This window comes from Dreissena polymorpha, chromosome 11 (genome assembly GCF_020536995.1).
Source record: "Dreissena polymorpha isolate Duluth1 chromosome 11, UMN_Dpol_1.0, whole genome shotgun sequence".
NCBI classification, from domain to species: domain Eukaryota; kingdom Metazoa; phylum Mollusca; class Bivalvia; order Myida; family Dreissenidae; genus Dreissena; species Dreissena polymorpha.
Genome location: NC_068365.1, coordinates 40,813,411 through 40,833,271, shown reverse-complemented (window position 1 = coordinate 40,833,271; position 19,861 = coordinate 40,813,411). Strand labels below are relative to the sequence as shown.

Here is a 19,861-nt window from a genome sequence, read left to right as displayed (position 1 = left end):
TCTGTGTCAGCATGGATGTATCGTGCTCTGGGTGTTCACAACCAAGTCATTATTGCCTTTCTGTGTCAGCATGGATGTATTGTGCTCAAGGTGTTCACAGCATAGTCATTACTGCCTTTCTGTGTCAGCATGGAAATATCTTGCTCTGGGTGTTCACAACCAAGTCATTACTGCCTTTCTGTGTCAGCATGGGTGTATTGTGTTCTGTGTCCACAGCCAAGTCATACTGCCTTTCTGTGTCAGCATGTATGTATTGTGCTCTGGGTGTTCACAACCAAGTCATTACTGTCTTTCTGTATCAGCACGGATGTATTGTGCTCTGGGTGTTCACAACCAAGTCATTACTGCCTTACTGCGTCAGCATGGATGTATCCCGCTCTGGGTGTTCACAACCAAGTCATTACCGGGTTCTTTGTCAGCATGGATGTATCGTGCTCTGGGTATTCACAACCAAGTCATTATTGCCTTTCTTTGTCAGAAATATTGCCAAAAGTCCGTTCTATTATGATATTCAGGCCGCTGAGAGGACAATCTGGGGCAGTCCGTAACCCTACTGTTGTTCAAACTATCAATAGCAGATGTATCCCACTAGGAAAGCTTACGCTTTTATTGTACCTTGATTTTCTTCCGTTCAATTTCTGTTTGTCCCATAAAGATTGGAACAAGTAATTGAACTTTTTATTCTTCATGATATTTGTTGTGATGTCCAACAGCAACAACTGACTGTTAGCGTTCCCATAACTACTGCTATAACTTTGCGTGTCTGTAACACTTGTCCCTTTCAGGCCCACGCGGAACTCTAGCTTAACAAAACTACCCAGGCTTATGTTTGGAAAACGTGACGTGGGCATTGCGTTTGTTCAGAACAGAATTATGCTCAGAATTTCCTGCAGAACGGAGTTGTTCAACGATGCTGACTTTTTGAGGCAGGCGGTCAAGGAAGAAGAGTTAGAAGTCAAGGGAGGGGAACGGTCATTCTGGACTGGGGCTCCTGCAGGCGGGACTGGTGCGGTTGCTGGGCCAACTCGATATCAATGCTGGTGCTCTGCTGAAAACAACAACAACACAGTGGGTGATAGGAACTTGTAACCAATTATATTACAATCTATAACAAACTATGCCTCTTGACTGGCTGTGAAAGTTTTCAACAACATGAATTTCTAATCTGGCATTTTATTGGTTCCTTGTCCTTAATAGCATGAACATAAATACAATTAAGTCATTTTGTATTAAAACAAGACAAATGTTGGCTAATGCTATACTTATCTGTAAATTTATATCTATAATCTTTACTCCATTTCCAAAAATGTTTTTTTCATAAGCCAATATGCGGATCACTAATGTTTGAAAGTGTTGTCCCAGATTAGCATGTGAAATTCACATACCGGTAAGCTAATTAGGGAGGGTACTTTCTGACTAGATTGGATTTTCATAAAGAGGATTATTTGTTCAACAAAAATACCTTTAAGAGGAAAGTGTTGTCCATTATTAGCCTGTGCAAACTGCACAGGCTTATCTGTGACAACAATTTAAGCACATGCATTAGGCCCCATTTTTCCGGATATCAAGTATGATGAGCAATGGGTCAGGGGAGTGGATGGGTCGTCCTGGACTGGGGCTCCTGCAGGCCGGACTGGTGCTGTTGCTGGGCCAACTTGATATCAATGGTGGTGCTGTCCTGTAAACAACAGCACAGTGGGTAATGTGAACTTGCAAAAAATGTTTATATTACAATCTATATGAAACTATGCCTCTTGATTAGTTGTGAAGGTGTTTAATAGGCAAAATTTCATTCTAATGAATTTCTAATCTGGCATTTCATTGGTTTATTGTCCTCAATACCACGAAAATTAATATTATCAAACCATTTTGTATTAAAACATTGTTGGCTAATAATACACTGTATACCAACCTGTATATTCATACTGATGTAATTTCATTAGCCAATATGTGGCTCCTAAATATTACAAATAGTCGTCCCAGATTAACATGTGAAGTCCACACAAGCTAATCAGGAAGGACACTTTTTTACTAGACTGGATTTTCATAAAGAGGATATTTCATTTCAACAAAAATACCTTCACATATGAAATTGTTGTCCCAAATATGCCTGTGTGCAAGCTAATCTAGGACAACGACAACAATTTAAGCACATGCATTAAGCCCCATTTTAAAGAAGTTTTTTTCCTGTAAAAAAAACAAAAAATAATAGAAAATCATCTTTTTAACATTGTTTTTAAATTGTACTCATTATACGTATCACTTTACTTATCCATATATTTTACTGCTCATATACATTGGATTTACATACACGCTGACAATACTAGTTTGCCCGTTCTTTGGTGACGCCTAAAAATCCACATTTTCACAGTAACCAATACCAACAAATGATTTTTTTCCAAGTCAATTGCTATCATAAACTTTGTTTGACATGTTGAGGGAAAACACAAGTTTCTGAAAACATATTACCCAATTGCCCACAAACACAAATCCGATCACAGGACGTGTTTTGTGTCATGTTTTGTATCATCCTTTGACCCATTCATTTTGTGAAAGAAAAACGATTCTCGAATTTTAATTATAATGAAGAAATGAGTAGCAAACTTCTTAAAATTGCGAAAATTCTAGTCACAAACTTCTTTAAATTTGTGATCCACAAACTCTCAAATTTGAAACAAAACTGATTCCATAAAAAGGAAAAATAGCCCAGAATCATGCCCCTTCCAAAAAAACTACAACTTTAAAAAAAAGGGACTGACTGATGAAACAGATGCAAAATATTGGTCAACAATTCAAGCTAGAGACTGGAATGCTACACCCCTGATCTTGGAAAATCATTTATATTAGTTGGCATAACACTTCGAGGTTTTTCAAAAAAATACTGTTTTGTGGACATGCAAATTCGTGCATTTCTTACTTGTTGAAAAAAAACAACACGACTTTGCTTGGATCATTTTGTTATGTGTTTGAGTAAATTTTGTGGATCAGTAAACCCACGAAATCAACATTGATTAATGTACCACAAATTATATCAAATTTAGAGTACTTAATCAACATGTTTTTAGAAATGTGTTTGACAAGATTTATTTTATTTATTTTTAATTTAAATTAATGATTGTTCATTAAGGACAATAATTTTGATTTTTTTTAGTCCGGTGTATTCCTTAGTTTAAATACAATGCAAACATTAATTGCTTAATAAAGTCGAAACCCAATGACTCTAACTTGCCTGGACTCATCACAAAAGTTTTAGCCATCCAGAATTCGATCCAACCGATCTGAATATACTTATGTTTACTAACATAAATCTGCAATAGATTTACATCTCCAGTTGAAGAGTATTCGTACTGCCTAATCCCCGTACTACTTTCTTCTTTTGAATCAGTAAGAACAGAATTTATATACTTGACGTTTTTAAGTAATCACTATTTTAAAACAGTAACACAAACAATCAAACAATGATCTTATGTAAGGAATAACGCTAAGAAACAAAGCAATATATAAGCATTATATGCACATCGCCCAAGTATTAAACAACACATGTATTACTTTATTTGCTTGTGTTTTTATTTAAGAATGACATGACGACGCAAAGATACAAAATTGTCTATTCCTTCAAATTGACATACTGTGCTTATAACTGTAACTCTAACTATTATAGTATAACTTTATTTTGTATAATCATAAACTGTGTATTTTGTAAACACTGTATGCTTGCTTTTTCCACTTGGGCTTTTGGCCTTCTGGATGGATTGTTTAATAAACCATATTGTGATGCAGCCGTTCCAGCCATAATACTATAGCATCTACAAAAACGTCAGAATGTCATCTTTTACTCAAATCAATTAACGATTGAGTCAATAACATGTTTGAAATTATAGGGAGCCCTTAATCAAGTGCTCATAATCAAGTAACAGCTTTATGCGACCCTATGCGCGTTAAAGCCAGGCAAACAAAACAACGTGAAAATTGTGACGGGGACTTAAAAAAATATGAGACATTAATCCGACCCCTGCAAATTCGAGCCATTTGACATAAATGTATATGAATATTTAGCAATACAAAAAGAGATGCTTTGAGGATAGTCCTAGCAAACTGAAAAGTCGAGCCAAGCAAGTTTGAGCAGGTTTTGACTGTATATTATATTTTTTAGAAAAATACTATTCTGCTAATCTGTGAACAAGTCAAAAATCATAGGTTTTCTTAATACATTTTTATTGTATTTATTATTGCATTTTATGTTCATTCTTTTTTTATTTAAATAAATTAAGTTTCCACAATTACATAAGAATTAGTTTTCTTGTTTGGATACTCATGTACAGTAATTTATAAATATATTGAGACTTCACCACTGTGAGAAAAGTTTAAAATAGCACAAGAGCCATTCAATTTTAAGCGCTCTGAATTCAATCACATATTGCTTACATTATTATCTCTTAACAATTATTTTTAATTTGCATTAACATGTACACCATTGTCCCAATAACCACTTTTTTTAATCATATTGTTTGTTATACCAAATTCATTCTCATAAGAATGTATAAATACAACCCTTAAACGGACTAAACTTGAGTATCGCTCTTGAAAAACGGGACTTAATCAATGTGCATAGTGTCTTCCCACATAAGCCAGTGGAGTCCTCATAGGCTAACCTGGGACAACACTTTTTTACTAGGACTTGATTTTTGTTTAGAAACAAGAGATGTGTTCGTCAGAAACAAAATGCCCCCTACTGCGCCGCTTTGAAATAAAATTTATATTTATCATTTGGCAGGTATAGAAATAATCTCCCTTTAAAGCTTATTACTTCCTTTGAATTTTGTTTTTGATCTTATCATTGAAGGATGGCCTTGACCTTTCAACACTGAAAATGTGCAGCTTCATGAGATACACATGCATGACAAATATTAAGTTGCTATCTTCAATATTGCAAAAGTTATGGCCAATGTTAAAGTTTACGGACCGACGACTGACAGACAGACAGACAGATGGACTGACAGTTCAACTGCTATATGCCACCCTACCGCGTGGGGGGGTCTGTAGACAGTAAAAAATGACCAAGTCAGACATCGCTGACCAGCAAGGCCTGTGGTTCATCAAAGAGATCATTGCCACAGTTTATCATGTATCTATGTACATAAGTCCACAGGTAAGTAATGAAACCAACCATTCACAACTTTGTTCAGGAAAGAAATGATAGCTATATCATTTAAAAACAAGAGCTGTCACCATAAGATGACTTATGCCCCCTATAAACGCTTAATAGAAGTTATGAGCTTTTTTCGAAACCTAATGCAGATTTCGAAACCTAAATGCGGACCCTAAGTTCAAAGTAAATGTCCAGGGGTCACAATTTGTGTGCTTATGGAAAGGCCTTCTCCTTATACACATGCATAACAAATATGAAGGTTATATCTCAAGGGACATAGAAGTTATGAGCATTTTTCGAAACCTAAACGCAGATTTCGAAACCTAAACAAGGACCCTAAGTTCAAGGTCAAGGTCACAGGGTTAATTTGTTTGTGAATATGGAAAGGCCTTGTCCATATACACTGTAACTCCAATATAAAGCGCTCCATTATAACGCTGAATCCAATATAACGCGGAGGGTGCTTGGATCCCATTTTTTCTCCAACCTTCCATTTGATTTCTGATTCAAATCCGTATTATGCAACTTCATGTATTTTCAGACAATTCAAAGATGGCGGCAATCACAGTCATGTTGATTGCTTTATTCAACCGTCCGTTGAATCGATTATAATCGCCTCGATGTTAAACAACACCGACAGCTAATTGGTGTTAATCTGTTGTGTAATGTCAATAAAGGTGTGAAAAACTCGCGTGTCAGTGTTTATTACATGTATTCCTCATCAGAGCGGTTCAGTGCGATAATTTCCATTAAGTTAAGTGCAAGCGGGATAGTTATACAATTCAAGTAATTCAAAACGATTGAAACATTCTTACTTTGATATGGTTGCAGTTTGACTATATTAATGAGCGGCTGTGAAATATACTGCCTACTGTATAAAACAACTTTTTCTGTCATTTCATTATCATTCTAGTATTATGTCATTTAATCTTTCAGTTCGTGTATAAGAAATTAAATAATGCAGACGATTTATTTACATGCGAACGCAGTGTACCGGCAATTGTTAACAGAGTTTCACTTTCATTTTTGCGCGGTATCAGAAAGTCCCCGGGAAACACGTTTTTTGCATGCCTATGAAGCAATAAAACAATTTTTTGTACATGAGTCGTATTGCATTCAATCTAAATTTAGAGTCGCTTGTCCAATTAAAGCTCTGCCCCTTAATGCACTGTACTCTTAACACTTCTGAAAATGGCATATAATTATATATGCTTACGGTTGTGTTTACAAATTTCTTAAACATATATCGTCATTAATGTTCAAGATTATTATTTTTTAAGTGATGTTGCAATTTTATCGGATTATCGGATAAATGTGCACATAAGAAAAGCGGTATGAATACTGTTATCGATACGATTCGGTTTATATGCATGTATTTGCGTCAACACAGCATGGCAATATACATGACCTATATTATAGGCTATTTTATACCTGTTTTTTTTATAGCGCCCTGCAGTGAATGAGCTCAAAACCTATAACGCGGATCAGTTATAACGCTGTTTCGCGGCTTGGACCCCATTGACCGCGCTATATTGGAGTTACAGTGTACACATGCATACCAAATATGAAGGTTATATCTCAAGGGACATAGAATTTATGAGCATTTTTCAAAACCTAAACGCAAAGTGTGACGGAAAGGGGGCATAAAAAATCTTTGACAAATCAATCATTTAAGTTATAAATAAACAAAATACAAAATATGTACAGTAACTGTGAAAATAACTTAAATTATTGGTAGGGAAATATATAATGTGAGATTTATAATTATATAAATTACTTCCCTTGAAAATATTTACCTCTGTCAAATCTCTATTTTTAGTAGCAATTAATTATAAACCTACTACTGTGACTGTAGATTCACAGGTAACCTTAACATACCAAAGATACTTGTATGCCAAAAAGTGTCATTGTGTTCTTGGCTTGACCATAAAATTTCATTTTGATTATGCTTCAGTTGTATGGTTTCATATGATTATTTATAATAATTATCTCCCTTTAAAGCTTATTACTTCCCCTGGATTTGTATTTTCGACATTAGACCTTGAAGGATGACCTTGACCTTTTACCATGATGTGTTTGTCAGAAACACAATGCCCTCTACTGCGCCACTTTGATATATTTTAAAAAAATATTTTATTTGGCAGGTCAGATAATTTTCTCCATTAAAGAAATTACTTTTCTTGGATTTGTATTTTCGACCCTAGACCTTGAAATTGTACCACTCAAAATGTGCAGCTCCATGAGATACACATGCATGCCAAATATCAAGTTGCTATCTTCAAAATTGCAAAAGTTATGGCCAATTTTCTTTTTTTTTTCGGACGGACGAAGAGACTGCCATACTGACTGACTGACTGACTGACGGACAGTTCAATTGCTATATGCCACACTACCAGGGGCATACAAATTCCCTTTAAACGAAAATGTATTATATATAATAATTATCTCCCTTTAAAGCTTATTACTTTCCTTGGATTTGTATTTTCGACCGTAGACCTTGAAGGATTATCTTGACCTTGAAATTTTACCACTCAAAATGTGCAGCTCCATGAGATACACATGCATGCCAAATATCAAGTTGCTATCTTCAAAATTGCAAAAGTTATGCAAATGTTGTTGTTTTTTCGGACGGACAGAGAGGCTGACATACTGACTGACTGACTGACAGTTCAACTGCTATATGCCACACTACCAGGGGCATACAAATTCCCTTTAAACGAAAATTTATTATATATAATAATTATCTCCCTTTAAAGCTTATTACTTTCCTTGGATTTGTATTTTCGACCCTAGACCTTGAAGGATTATCTTGACCTTGAAATTTTACCACTCAAAATGTGCAGCTGCACGCTTTCCACTAGACAGATTTTTTTTAAAGAAGAGACTTCCTATATACGAAAAATGCGGAAAGTATCGTCCCTGATTTGCCTGTACAGACTACACAAGCTAATCTGGGACCACACTTTACACACATGTATTTAGTCCCTGTGCAGACTACACAGGCTAATCTGGGACCACACTTTACACAAATGCATTTAGTCCCCGTACAGACTACACAGGCTAATCTGGGACCACACTTTACACACATGCATTTAGTCCCTGTACAGACTACACAGGCTAATCTGGGACCACACTTTACGCACATGCATTTAGTCACTGTACAGACTACACAGGCTAATCTGGGACCACACTTTACACACATGCATTTAGTCCCTGTACAGACTACACAGGCTAATCTACTTTACACACATGCATTTAATCCCTGTGCAGACTAAACAGGCTAATCTGGGACCACACTTTATGCACATGCATTTAGTCCCTGTACAGACTACACATGCTAATCTGGGACCACACTTTACACACATGCATTTAGACCCTGTACAGACTAAACAGGCTAATCTGGGACCACACTTTACACACATGCATTTAGTCCCTGTACAGACTAAACAGGCTAATCTGGGACCACACTTTACACACATGCATTTAGTCCCTGTACAGACTACACATGCTAATCTGGGACCACACTTTACATACATGCATTTAGTCCCTGTACAGACTACACACGCTAATCTGGGACCACACTTTACACACATGCATTTAGTCCCTGTACAGACTACACAGGCTAATCTGGGACCACACTTTACGCACATGCATTAAGTCCCTGTACAGACTACACAGGCTAATCTGGGACCACACTTTACATACATGCATTTAGTCCATGTACAGACTACACAGGCTAATCTGGGACCACACTTTACGCACATGCATTTAGTCCCTGTACAGACTACACAGGCTAATCTGGGACCACACTTTACGCACATGCATTTAGTCCCTGTACAGACTACACAGGCTAATCTGGAACCACACTTTACGCACATGCATTTAGTCCCTGTACAGACTACACAGGCTAATATGGGACCACACTTTACGCACATGCATTTAGTCCCTGTGCAGACTACACATGCTAATCTGGGACCACACTTTACGCACATGCATTTAGTCCCTGTACCGACTACACAGGCTAATCTGGGACCACACTTTACACACATGCATTTAGTCCCATTATCCCAGAGGGAGGCACATATGTTTCTTGAAAAAACACTTAACAACAGACTGTAAGCAGACTTAACTTAAGTTTGTGGAATGAGGCTGGAGTCCTTCTAATAGGGAAAATTCTTGGTGTTTTGACTACAAATTGGGACATTGGTGTTGTTGGTTTTTGCTTACAAATACTATATAATTGAGAATAAGCGTTTGTTTTCAATACTGTATTTACATGAAAAAAGGTTCAAGTAATAGAGCTGGGTAGGGAGATTAACTTGATATTGTGATACATTTATTTTTCTTTATCTTCAATTGGAAATTTTAGGCAGTCGTTTTGGAAAAATACATTGTTTTAGGATTGAAAATGGGGTCGATTTCAGACCCCAAATTTGACAAATTACAGCAACACTATATCCATACTAAAAACTTTACATCTCCTTGCAAACAGGCTCTATACAACCAAGGCATTCCACGCTTAATTAAATATCTCACAACTTTTTAAAAACTCAAGGTCTGCATGGGAATAACATCAATTCTCGAGGTGTTGTGTTACTGAGGTTTCTTATGAATAAGTTGGGAAGCATCGAGCTGAAAAAGGTTTTTAGTTATTGATCCTCAAGTAAAAGAAGTCGTGTTTTAAAAAGGATATACACAAGAAAAGACTACATTTTACCTTCTGTGGAATCATATCATTCTTGTCCTCATCATCTTTAACATTCTTAATACACAAGTAACACTGTAAAATCATTATTAATTGTGAGATATTATTTTTTGTTGATTTTAAGAGTTGACTGATCCACAAATGTATCACAACACACCGGAAAATAACTGACATAAATACCTCATTTGTTTTTCCCATTTGAAAAATCCATGCATTAACTGCTGTGTCCATAAACGGTTTTTTTTAACGACGACATTTCATATGGACGAATATCAATGATTTTGTAGTATACAAACAATTAAAGAGGATATTTTTCCTTATGTAAATTCATACTGTTCTTTACAACCTCATCTTTTTTGCATTTTTAATAAACAGGAAATACACAGATATTCTTAAATAAGTGCCTCATGATAATTATAACTCAATCATATTTCAATTAGATCTAACAAAGTATATAACTATCATACTATGATTTTATTGGTATTAAATTTGAAGTATAACAAAGAATTTTTATTAAATTTGTTTTTCCTAAATCAATGGACTTTTTGTGGGAAAAAATGCGAGTCCCAAAATTGCATTTTCCCCCAGAATATACCTGACAATTTAAGCGTGAATATATTACCTTCTGCGTAGTCAGGTCATCCTTGCCCACCACATCCTGAGCATCGTTGTCCTGACTCAGCAGCGACTGGAGCAGAAGAATAGCTTGATGTATTTCTTGTATGTATATTTAGGAACAGCATAAAACAAAGTATATAATTAAATATCATATGTGAATATTATGTAAACATTATATATCAAAATATATTCCTCATAAGATTACTACAACTATATCATATTTTATAAAAAACAAATTGCATCAATATAGATTTTATACCATTGTGTATCTCGAAATGAAAGTCTAAAAATAGCTTTAAGTGCTATGTACATGTGCATCTATGTACAAACATTAAATGTGCAGTTGAAGTGCTTTGTTTGTTCATGCACAGCTTTAAAAAACTTTTAAATTAAAGGACCATAAAGAAAAATGTTATGACAACATAACATAATATGTATAAGATCTAATATTTAAAAAAAACTTCACATTGTATTAGTAAATTACTACATGTGTACAAAAAAAAGTTGCATCAACAACTACACACACAATGTTGAAATATAACACACTTCAATGTTCTTATGCTAAACAACACAGTGTCATTGAAATACTAATCACTAATTACAACAACTAATACATACATGTACACACTATTCCACTCTGAACACCAGGATGTTGTTGTCCCACCTCTGTCCCACAATGATGGATGATGTTTTGCTGCAGTAGCAGACTGACCCTGGGTACCTCACTCCATCCTCCTGAGTAGCCAGCGTAGCCAGCTTACTCTCTCCCTCCCAGCCCACCTGTAGTACAGTGTTGGACCCCCATACACAGACCAGCACCCGGCCTGCAGGGGTCACATGTAGACTCTCTGGGCCACGTAGTGCTCGGTCTGTGTATGTAGCCAGGAGTGTGCCATCCCTGGCCAGGGTGAGAAGCTTGTGCTGGTCCCTGTTAATGATGTACAGCCTGTCCCCTGTGGGACTCACAGCACACTTCCTTTCTGCAAAACAGAGTAACAACAACATATATTGAATTACTGTAAATGTTAAATAATCTTATTAAACATACTGCAGTGATATTGTATTATGCATATGTTGTATAAATAGGCCTTTACACATCTAAAATATATGCATACATTGCAATAAAAAAATAGTTAAGTGCGAAAATTAAACTTCAGTATCAGTGTTATTGTGTAGAAGTTTACCATGTTGAAATGTGACTGTGGTGAGTTAGAAATGAAGAGTTGCAAAATTACACAGATGGAAACAATTACACAATAGAAAACAATCGCACAGTTCAATCAACATGTGTACATTATGAATGTAACTATACACAGCAATAATTGATTTCTTACACAGGTACCCATGTGATAACAATGTACTGATACTTCATACATGTGCAATATATACGACTTAATTTGTATTTTTAAAGTGTTTAATTTTCTATATCAAGAAAAATAATACTTCAAACAAGAAATATTGATGCGTTTTTATCTATTTTCTCACAAAACCAATAACAACCGCATAATGCTAAAATTAATTATTAAAATTATTACCTACCTTTGAACACTTTTTACAATCCAACCACTTAAATTTTTAAGAGTACTTTTTTATACAATGTTTTGAAATTTCTCAATTAATTGCATACATACGTTTGAAAACTTCTTAAAATCCAACTATACCTATTTAAAGAGTATCTATTTTATATAAGTTTTTATTTGTTTATTTATAAAATATATTGCACTGTACAGTAATCTGACAACCACACAAATGCAAACAAGGTCAGAAAGTGTCTCTTTCCCAGGAACTCAGTTTCTATTTATAGACATGCCATGTAGTGACAGTCAAAATACTTCATTACTCATGTTTATAAATCAATAATTCTGAAAACATGTTTTATTTTGGCTACTGTAGCAATAAAATGATACATATACATTATTGAACAGTTACTTTATATTATATCAGGGGGTTTCTGCTATGTAAAAATTGCCCTAAAAGGTACCCGAGTCCAAACAAATATTGAACAAAAAAAAATCCAATTTCCATTGTTGTCTTTATTTTGTTATGTTTTTTTAAGAAAGAAGTGCCAAATGGTTATTATATATGAAGTTTATTTTATAATAACCTTACAAAGTATATAACTATAAATTATATGATTTTTTCCAAACTGGCAAGGTAAAGGCCTGATGTGGGACAATTTGGCAAGCATGTTACGCTGCACAAAATGTCTAGAAATCATGCCACGAAAACCGCATGGATTAGAGCTATAAGCAGGCAAGATGCGACGCCAAAACGGGTAGATATCATTAGTGTATCAATATCTTATATGTCGATGTACATAAATATCATATTTGTAAAAGTATTACACCATGTAGATGGCAAGCAGTATTATAATAAACATTTTATTTAGTATTAATCGGTAAAAAAATGAATTTGATTTAATATGGCCTAATGTGTTGACATTTTACACCATGATTTGCTAATCTCAAACTTGAATGATTAATTTGAGCAGACTCTCATTGAATATTTATGTTACCAGAACAGACCAATGTAAATACCACCAATCATTTCTTCTATTCCATGAATGCGCAAATTTGTATTATAATAAAATTAAATGCCATTTATAATGAACACGTGTTCTTATTAATACAACCTTGAACTATTTTTTCAATCTATATTGCTTGGTTCACTTACAGTAGATACAACACCAACACTCTACCCCACTGTAACATATTAAATTTGTGGCCATGTTACACACAAACTAGCATTTTTCATTGATCACTATGGCAAATTTAAGGTGTGCTGGCTGTTAATACATTTTATTTATTTTTTTCTGTATTTATTTAAACCTTTGTGCGTATATTGATGTTGCAGATACACCAGGGTATGCTCTTATCATTGGTGGATAAAAATGGTCCAAACTCCATGAACAGGAACAAGGTGCCAACAAAATACCACGGGTAAAAGATCATTTCTATCTAGAAAGTAAAGACATGTAAATCTCTAATAAAGGTGATGAATTGCCGTTTCAGCCTATAAACCCGTTTTAAATTATTTATACATCTCATGCTGTTCTCATTATGTGAATATAATATAAACAAGGGCTGTTTGGAAAAAAATGCATGCCCCCCATATGGGCTGTCAATTGTAGTGGCAGCCATTGTGCGAATACGTTTTTGTCACTGTGACTTTGACCTTTGACCTAGTGATCTGAAAATTAATAGGGGTCATCTGCCAGTCATGATCAATGTACCTATGTTGTTTCATGATCCTAGGCCTTATTATTATTGAGTTATCATCAGGAAACCATTTTACTGAGTCACTGTGACCTTGACCTTTGACCTAGTGACCTGAAAATCAATAGGGGTCATCTGCCAATCATGATCAATGTTCCCATGAAGTTTCATGATCCTAGGCGTAAGCATTCTTGGATTATCATCCAGAAACCATTTTACTGTTTTGAGTCACTGTGACCTTAACCTTTGACATAGTGACCTGAAAATCAATACGGGTCATCTGCCAGTTATGATCAATGTACCTATGAAGTTTCATGGTCCTAGGCCTAAGCATTCTTGAGTTATCATCCGGAAACCATTTTTATATTTCGAGTAACTGTGACCTTGACCTTTGACCTAGTGACCTGAAAATCAATACGGGTCATCTGCCAGTTATGATCAATGCACCTATGAAGTTTCATGATCCTAGGCCTAAGCATTCTTGAGTTATCATCCGGAAACCATTTTACTATTTCGAGTAACTGTGACCTTGACCTTTGATCTAGTGACCTGAAAATCAATAGTGGTCATCTGCCAGTCATGACCAATGTACCTATGAAGTTTCATGATCCTAGGCCTAAGCATTTTTGAGTTATCATCTGGAAACCATCTGGTGGACAGACTGACAGACCAACATGTGCAAAACAATATACGCCCTCTTTTTCGAAAGGGGGGCATAATAATATATTCAATCAAAATTAATTAATTATAGACCATGCATTTTTACTAAAACTTTTCATTACAAAGTAGTGCAAAAAACAACAACAGTTAAAAAATGTATGTTATATGACACTCAGATCATGAATATTTATACATGTATGTAGCAATATTATTCAATAACATTTCAAAACATCAAACCTTTATTTCTAGCTTATCACTTAGGCACTTGGTTATTTGAATTTGAGTATGAAGTACCTCCTTTTAATTTAAACTGTATTGTTATTGCATTTAATCTGTATATTTGTTTGTTGTTGTATTTATATAAAAGAAACATGCATTTATATCTTGCTATTACTTTTTTATAGGTGTTTGAAAGTGCTAATCAGTCATGATGACTCTTCAAGTCCACCGAGTTAGAGTAATTCCAGGGATCAGATTGAATGATTTCATTGGTAATGATATCAATATATATCGTCTCCAAAAATGGCTATTTATTCTTCATAGGGTTGTGCATTTATGTATATATTTATGTAGATATAATTTTAACTATACAGTTACATGCGTCTAGTTCAAAGATTCTTAAGATTAACAACCACTTTTTAAATATGGACGTGAATGGTTTTTGTGAGAACAAAACATAACATACTTTATGTGGTAGGACTAGGAAATTAATATTAACTTTATTGAAAACCATTCATATAAACATTAAGATTGTATGTATAATAATAAACTAATTCATTTTAGCTAGACTGCATCCAACGCCTTAGGCTTATTGAGATACTCTCAAGTCTGTTTTCTGGGAAGAACCAGTACATAGCGTTTTTGTAAAGATCATGAGAACCCTCCCCAAGTAGGGATCAAACGTGTGGCCTCCCAATGGCTAGGCAGGCACCATATCTACAATGCCACAACAAGATTATTAAACGATACAATATATAAATAAATAAATAAATAAATAAATACTGTATACATGTATATAAGATTTATGTATTTCATGTATGCCAGGTCACATGCTGATGACACCAGTGTCGGTGATGGCAGCTCTGGAAGTGTCGGTGGGCAGGCATCTCCTGACAAGCATGAAATATCCACAAATAACAAGGAAGAGGGCCATGAAAGCCCTGTATCACTCCACTGCTGAAGAAAAGGCTGAAACAAATATTCTTGGCATGTGCAAATACTTAAATATAGGCCCTATTTAAGCACATGTACACTTTTGTGACCCCCTGGGCTGGGTCAAATTTAACCTCAGAGGCATAATTTGAGCAAACTTTGTACAGAACTTTTATATCTCACTACATACAAAATGTGGTAGCCCTAAATCCTAGAGTTAAGGACAAGAATATTTTAAAAGTTTTCACAAAATAAGCAAGATATGAGCGTATGTAATGTTCAATTTTGTGACTCGAGGGTTAAATTTGACCCAAAGGGCATAATTTGAACAAACTTGGTATAAGAGGACTATAAGAATGATGTTACTGCATACCAAATTTGGCAGCAATAGTCCGAATGGTTTCTGACAAGAAGATTTTTTTAAAGATTTCACAAAATAGGCGCTTTATAAGCGTTTATTCAATTTTGTGACCCCCCAGGTGCAGGGTCAAAGTTGACCCAGAGGCATTATTTGAACAAATGTGGTAGAAGTTTATTAGATGTCTATACATACCAAATTTGGTAGCCCTAGGCCCAATGGTTATGGGCAAGAAGATTTTTAAAGTTTTCACAAAATAGGCCCCATTAGTGTATGGTCAGTTTTGTGACCCCCGCGCAGGGTCAAATTTGACCAAAGGGGCATAATTTGAACAAACTTGGTAGAGAACTATTAGATGTCACTACATACCGAATTTGGTAGCCCTATGCCTTGTAACACTTTTGTTCTAGTGAGCTGACTGAACTCAATTCAAATTATCATACATGTAGGGATGCTCTTAAGCCTTGGTTATTTGGCAGTCAGACCGATGTTAAAACGGTCACGAACTGCTTGTTTACTGGGGTTAGGAAAAAATACTCCAATTTGACAGGGTGATGGAAAGTTTTGTTTACTTGCTGAGATCACGTTTTCTGGAACATGACCATTTATATAAGCATTTATATAAGCATGAGTATAAAAGTGGGGTATTTTTAAAACAAATCGAGCCATTATTGATAGCATCTCGCACAGTAAACATTATAATTTTACGGCTTTAACATTATAATTTTACGGCTTTACAGTAAGTGCAGGAGAGACGGACATTTACTTTCTGGACGGATTATATTTGTGTTGGAGTATCTTGTTTCTTTCTTGTTTTGATCTTGTTCAATTTCTTAATAAGAAGTAGTGCTGCAACAATATACCGGTATATCGGTATATATCGCAATACGCAATCTGCATATTGTATTGCGATACGATTTTCATCATACCGGTACGAACATTTTACAAAATTCATTCACATTTCGTCCAGAAAAGCCATCCGAAATAATGATAACAAGGTAAACAAAACAAAGCAGTGTAAATATTTTTTTTTCGTAAAAATAACATTCTGAAAGTGTATTATACGGAGTAGCGTTGTTACATCGGAGCATTCGTTCGATGCTTTTGAACAGATTATCGTTGAATTAATTGCGAACAACTGTAAATGTTTCGTTCGATTCTGAATTGAGCATTATTAAATTTGTAATGCGAATTTCGGAAATACGCTTCCAAATTTTAATGCTAATGCGACATTAAAAAAAGTCAAATAAAAAGTGCTTTATCCTTTGTATCAATAAAAAGCGCGCGAAAAATATACAGACATGTAGAACGTCGCATGGAAAGTATGGGTGTATTTTGTGTTGTATAAAAATGGGAACATCACGTCAGGTGAATTACGCGTGTTCAGTGGAAAAAAACGCCCCGGTTGGACGTTATTTCATCACATCTTTAAATAGTAACAAATGCCAAAATGTATTTGATACTTAAGAAAATTTGCAAATGTTTGTGTTTCTTGTTATTCTTGAGCACATTTATAGTAAATATTTACCAGAATTTGCTTTAAAACTGGAATATACGGGATTATCGGGTAATTGGCAAGTTATAATTTTGGTACAAGTTAGCAATATATTGCGATAAATTGCATTACAGGTTTTTGAACTGACAATATATTGCAATACGGTTTTTGGCGTATTGTTGCAGCACTAATAAGAAGTACATACATTTACAATACAAATAAGAATAATATACATTTACAAAACAACATATACAAACATTGTTAACAAGAATAAAAGATATGCTATAAAAAGACTAGTTGCTTTCTTTCGCAAACTGATGAGTAGTTAAACGAACCTCAGGAACATTTAAGTCAAAACGGAAAATTACACAACGCAACTTAAACGAACCTTTGAACACTAATATATTCACATAAGGTTAGAAGTGCCACAGCCTCATGGTTAAAGGACAAGAAGATTTTTAAAGTGTTCACAAAATAGGCACTATATAAGCATATAATCGATTTTGTGGCCCCCAGGGCAGGGTCAAATTTGACCCCTGGGGCATAATTTCAACAAACTAAATAGAGGACTGTACAATGTCACTACATACCAAATTGTGTAGGCCTAATGGTTATGGACAATATTTTTTTTTAAGTTTTCACAAATTAGGCATTATATAAGCATATGTTCAATTTTGTGACCCCAGGGGCAGGATCAAATTTGGCCCCAGGGATAAGATTTGAACAGATTTGGTAGAGGACTTTTAGATGTCACTACATACCAAATTTGACAGCCCTAGATCGGAAGGTTATGGACAAGAAGATTTTCTTAGTTTTCACAAAATAGACCTGATATAAGCATATGTTCAACGTTGTGACCCCAGGTCACAGTCAAATTTGACTCAAGGGATAAAATTTGAACAAACTTGGTAGACAACTATAAGATGTCACTACATACCAAATTTGATAGCCCTAGGCCTGATGTTTATGGACAAGAATATTTTTAAAGTTTTCACAAAATAGGCTCCATATAAGCGTATGTTCAATTTTGTGACCCCCAGGGCAGGGTCAAATTGGACCAGAGGGGCATAATATAAACAAACTTGGTAGAGGACTATAAGATGTCACTACATACCAAATTTGGTAGCCCTAGGCCAAATGGTTATGGACAAGCCCTTTATAAGCATATATTCAATTTTGTGACCCCCGGGGCAGTTTTAAATTTGACCCCAGGGGCATATTGAACAAACTAAGAAGAGAACTATTACATGTCACTACATACCAAATTTGGTACCCTATGGCATACGGTTATGGACAAGAAGATTAAAAAAAAAATCCCACAATAGGCCTTATATAAGCATATGTTCAATTTTGTGACCCTCAGAGCATGGTCAAACTTGATCCCAGGGGCATAATTTGAACAAACTTGGTAGAGTACTATAAGATGCCACTACATACCGAATTTGGTAGCCCTATAGGCCCAATGGTTATGGACGAGAAGATTTGTAAAGTTTTCACAAAATAGACCCTATATAAGCATATGTTCAATGTTGTGACCCCTGGGGAAGGGTCAAATTTGTCCCCAGGGGCATAATTTGAACAAATTTGGTAGAGGACTATTAGATGTCTCTACATACTAAATTTGATAGCCCTATGCCCAATAGTTATGGACGAGAAGATTTTGAAAGTTTTTACAAAATAGGCCTTATATAAGAATTTTTTTTAATTTGTGACCCCCTGGGCAGGGTCAAATTTTACCCCAGGGGCATATTTTGAAAAAATTTGAAAGAGTTTTACCCCAGGAACATACCTGAGAAATTTCATCAGAATTGGACTTCCCAACTTTCGTTATTTTTAATTCTTTGTTTTTGACATCGATTGAATTTGCCTACGAGTTATGTTCTGAAAAATTGAAAATTGTTAAGATTGAGAAGGGCGTAAAAAAAGTTGACCAGTTGATGAGTTTCAATGACATAATAAACAAATTATTTGAATTGTGATGCAACAAAATGAAAAAAACTCTTCATTGCAAGTACTGTATTGATAAATAAAACATTTGTTAATTTTGAATGAGTTGTATCTTTTCATTGTATTGTTGTTCTTTGAGTGCTTTGTACAGTCACATGTGACAGTAACATATACTTTCAAATCACATACACTGCAACTCCAATATATCACGGTCCGTTATATCGCGTTGTCCAATATATCGCGAATCGGCTATGGCTCCCAAAAATCTGACGAGCATAATCCTTAAATAAAATGTTTTTATCTGAGAATTTGATGCATTAAAATCCGTTTCAAGCAAGTATTTTTCCCTTTTTTTCACCAAATTTAATACAACAGTCATAATCCAGTTTTGACCAGATTGTTTGCTTACATTGTACATCACATTAACACCTGTGTACTGCGATAAACAAAAGACCCATTTGTCAAACATGACAGGTCATTTCGGGTGTTACAATTCTCTATTGAATTTGCTTTGAAACTGCCGAAACGCACCAGTGCACACATGAAGGTGTACACAATTATA

At 35.0% G+C, this 19,861-nt stretch overlaps 1 protein-coding gene across 5 annotated transcripts in view; it reads right to left on the bottom strand.

Annotated features, from left to right (window-relative positions):
* Positions 1-248: 248 nt before the first annotated feature.
* The window catches only part of LOC127850681 (uncharacterized), a 242,204-nt gene continuing 222,591 nt past the window's right edge, over positions 249-19,861 (bottom strand). For 4 of the 5 annotated variants that reach the window (XM_052383938.1, XM_052383936.1, XM_052383935.1 and 1 more), the window contains 4 exons: positions 11,091-11,452; positions 10,477-10,542; positions 1,463-1,678; positions 249-1,048 (listed from right to left, as the gene is read on the bottom strand). The gene's annotated coding sequence lies outside the window, so the exon portion shown is untranslated. The remainder of the gene's footprint in view (positions 1,049-1,462; positions 1,679-10,476; positions 10,543-11,090; positions 11,453-19,861) is intronic. The other variant, XM_052383937.1, reaches the window with a different exon arrangement.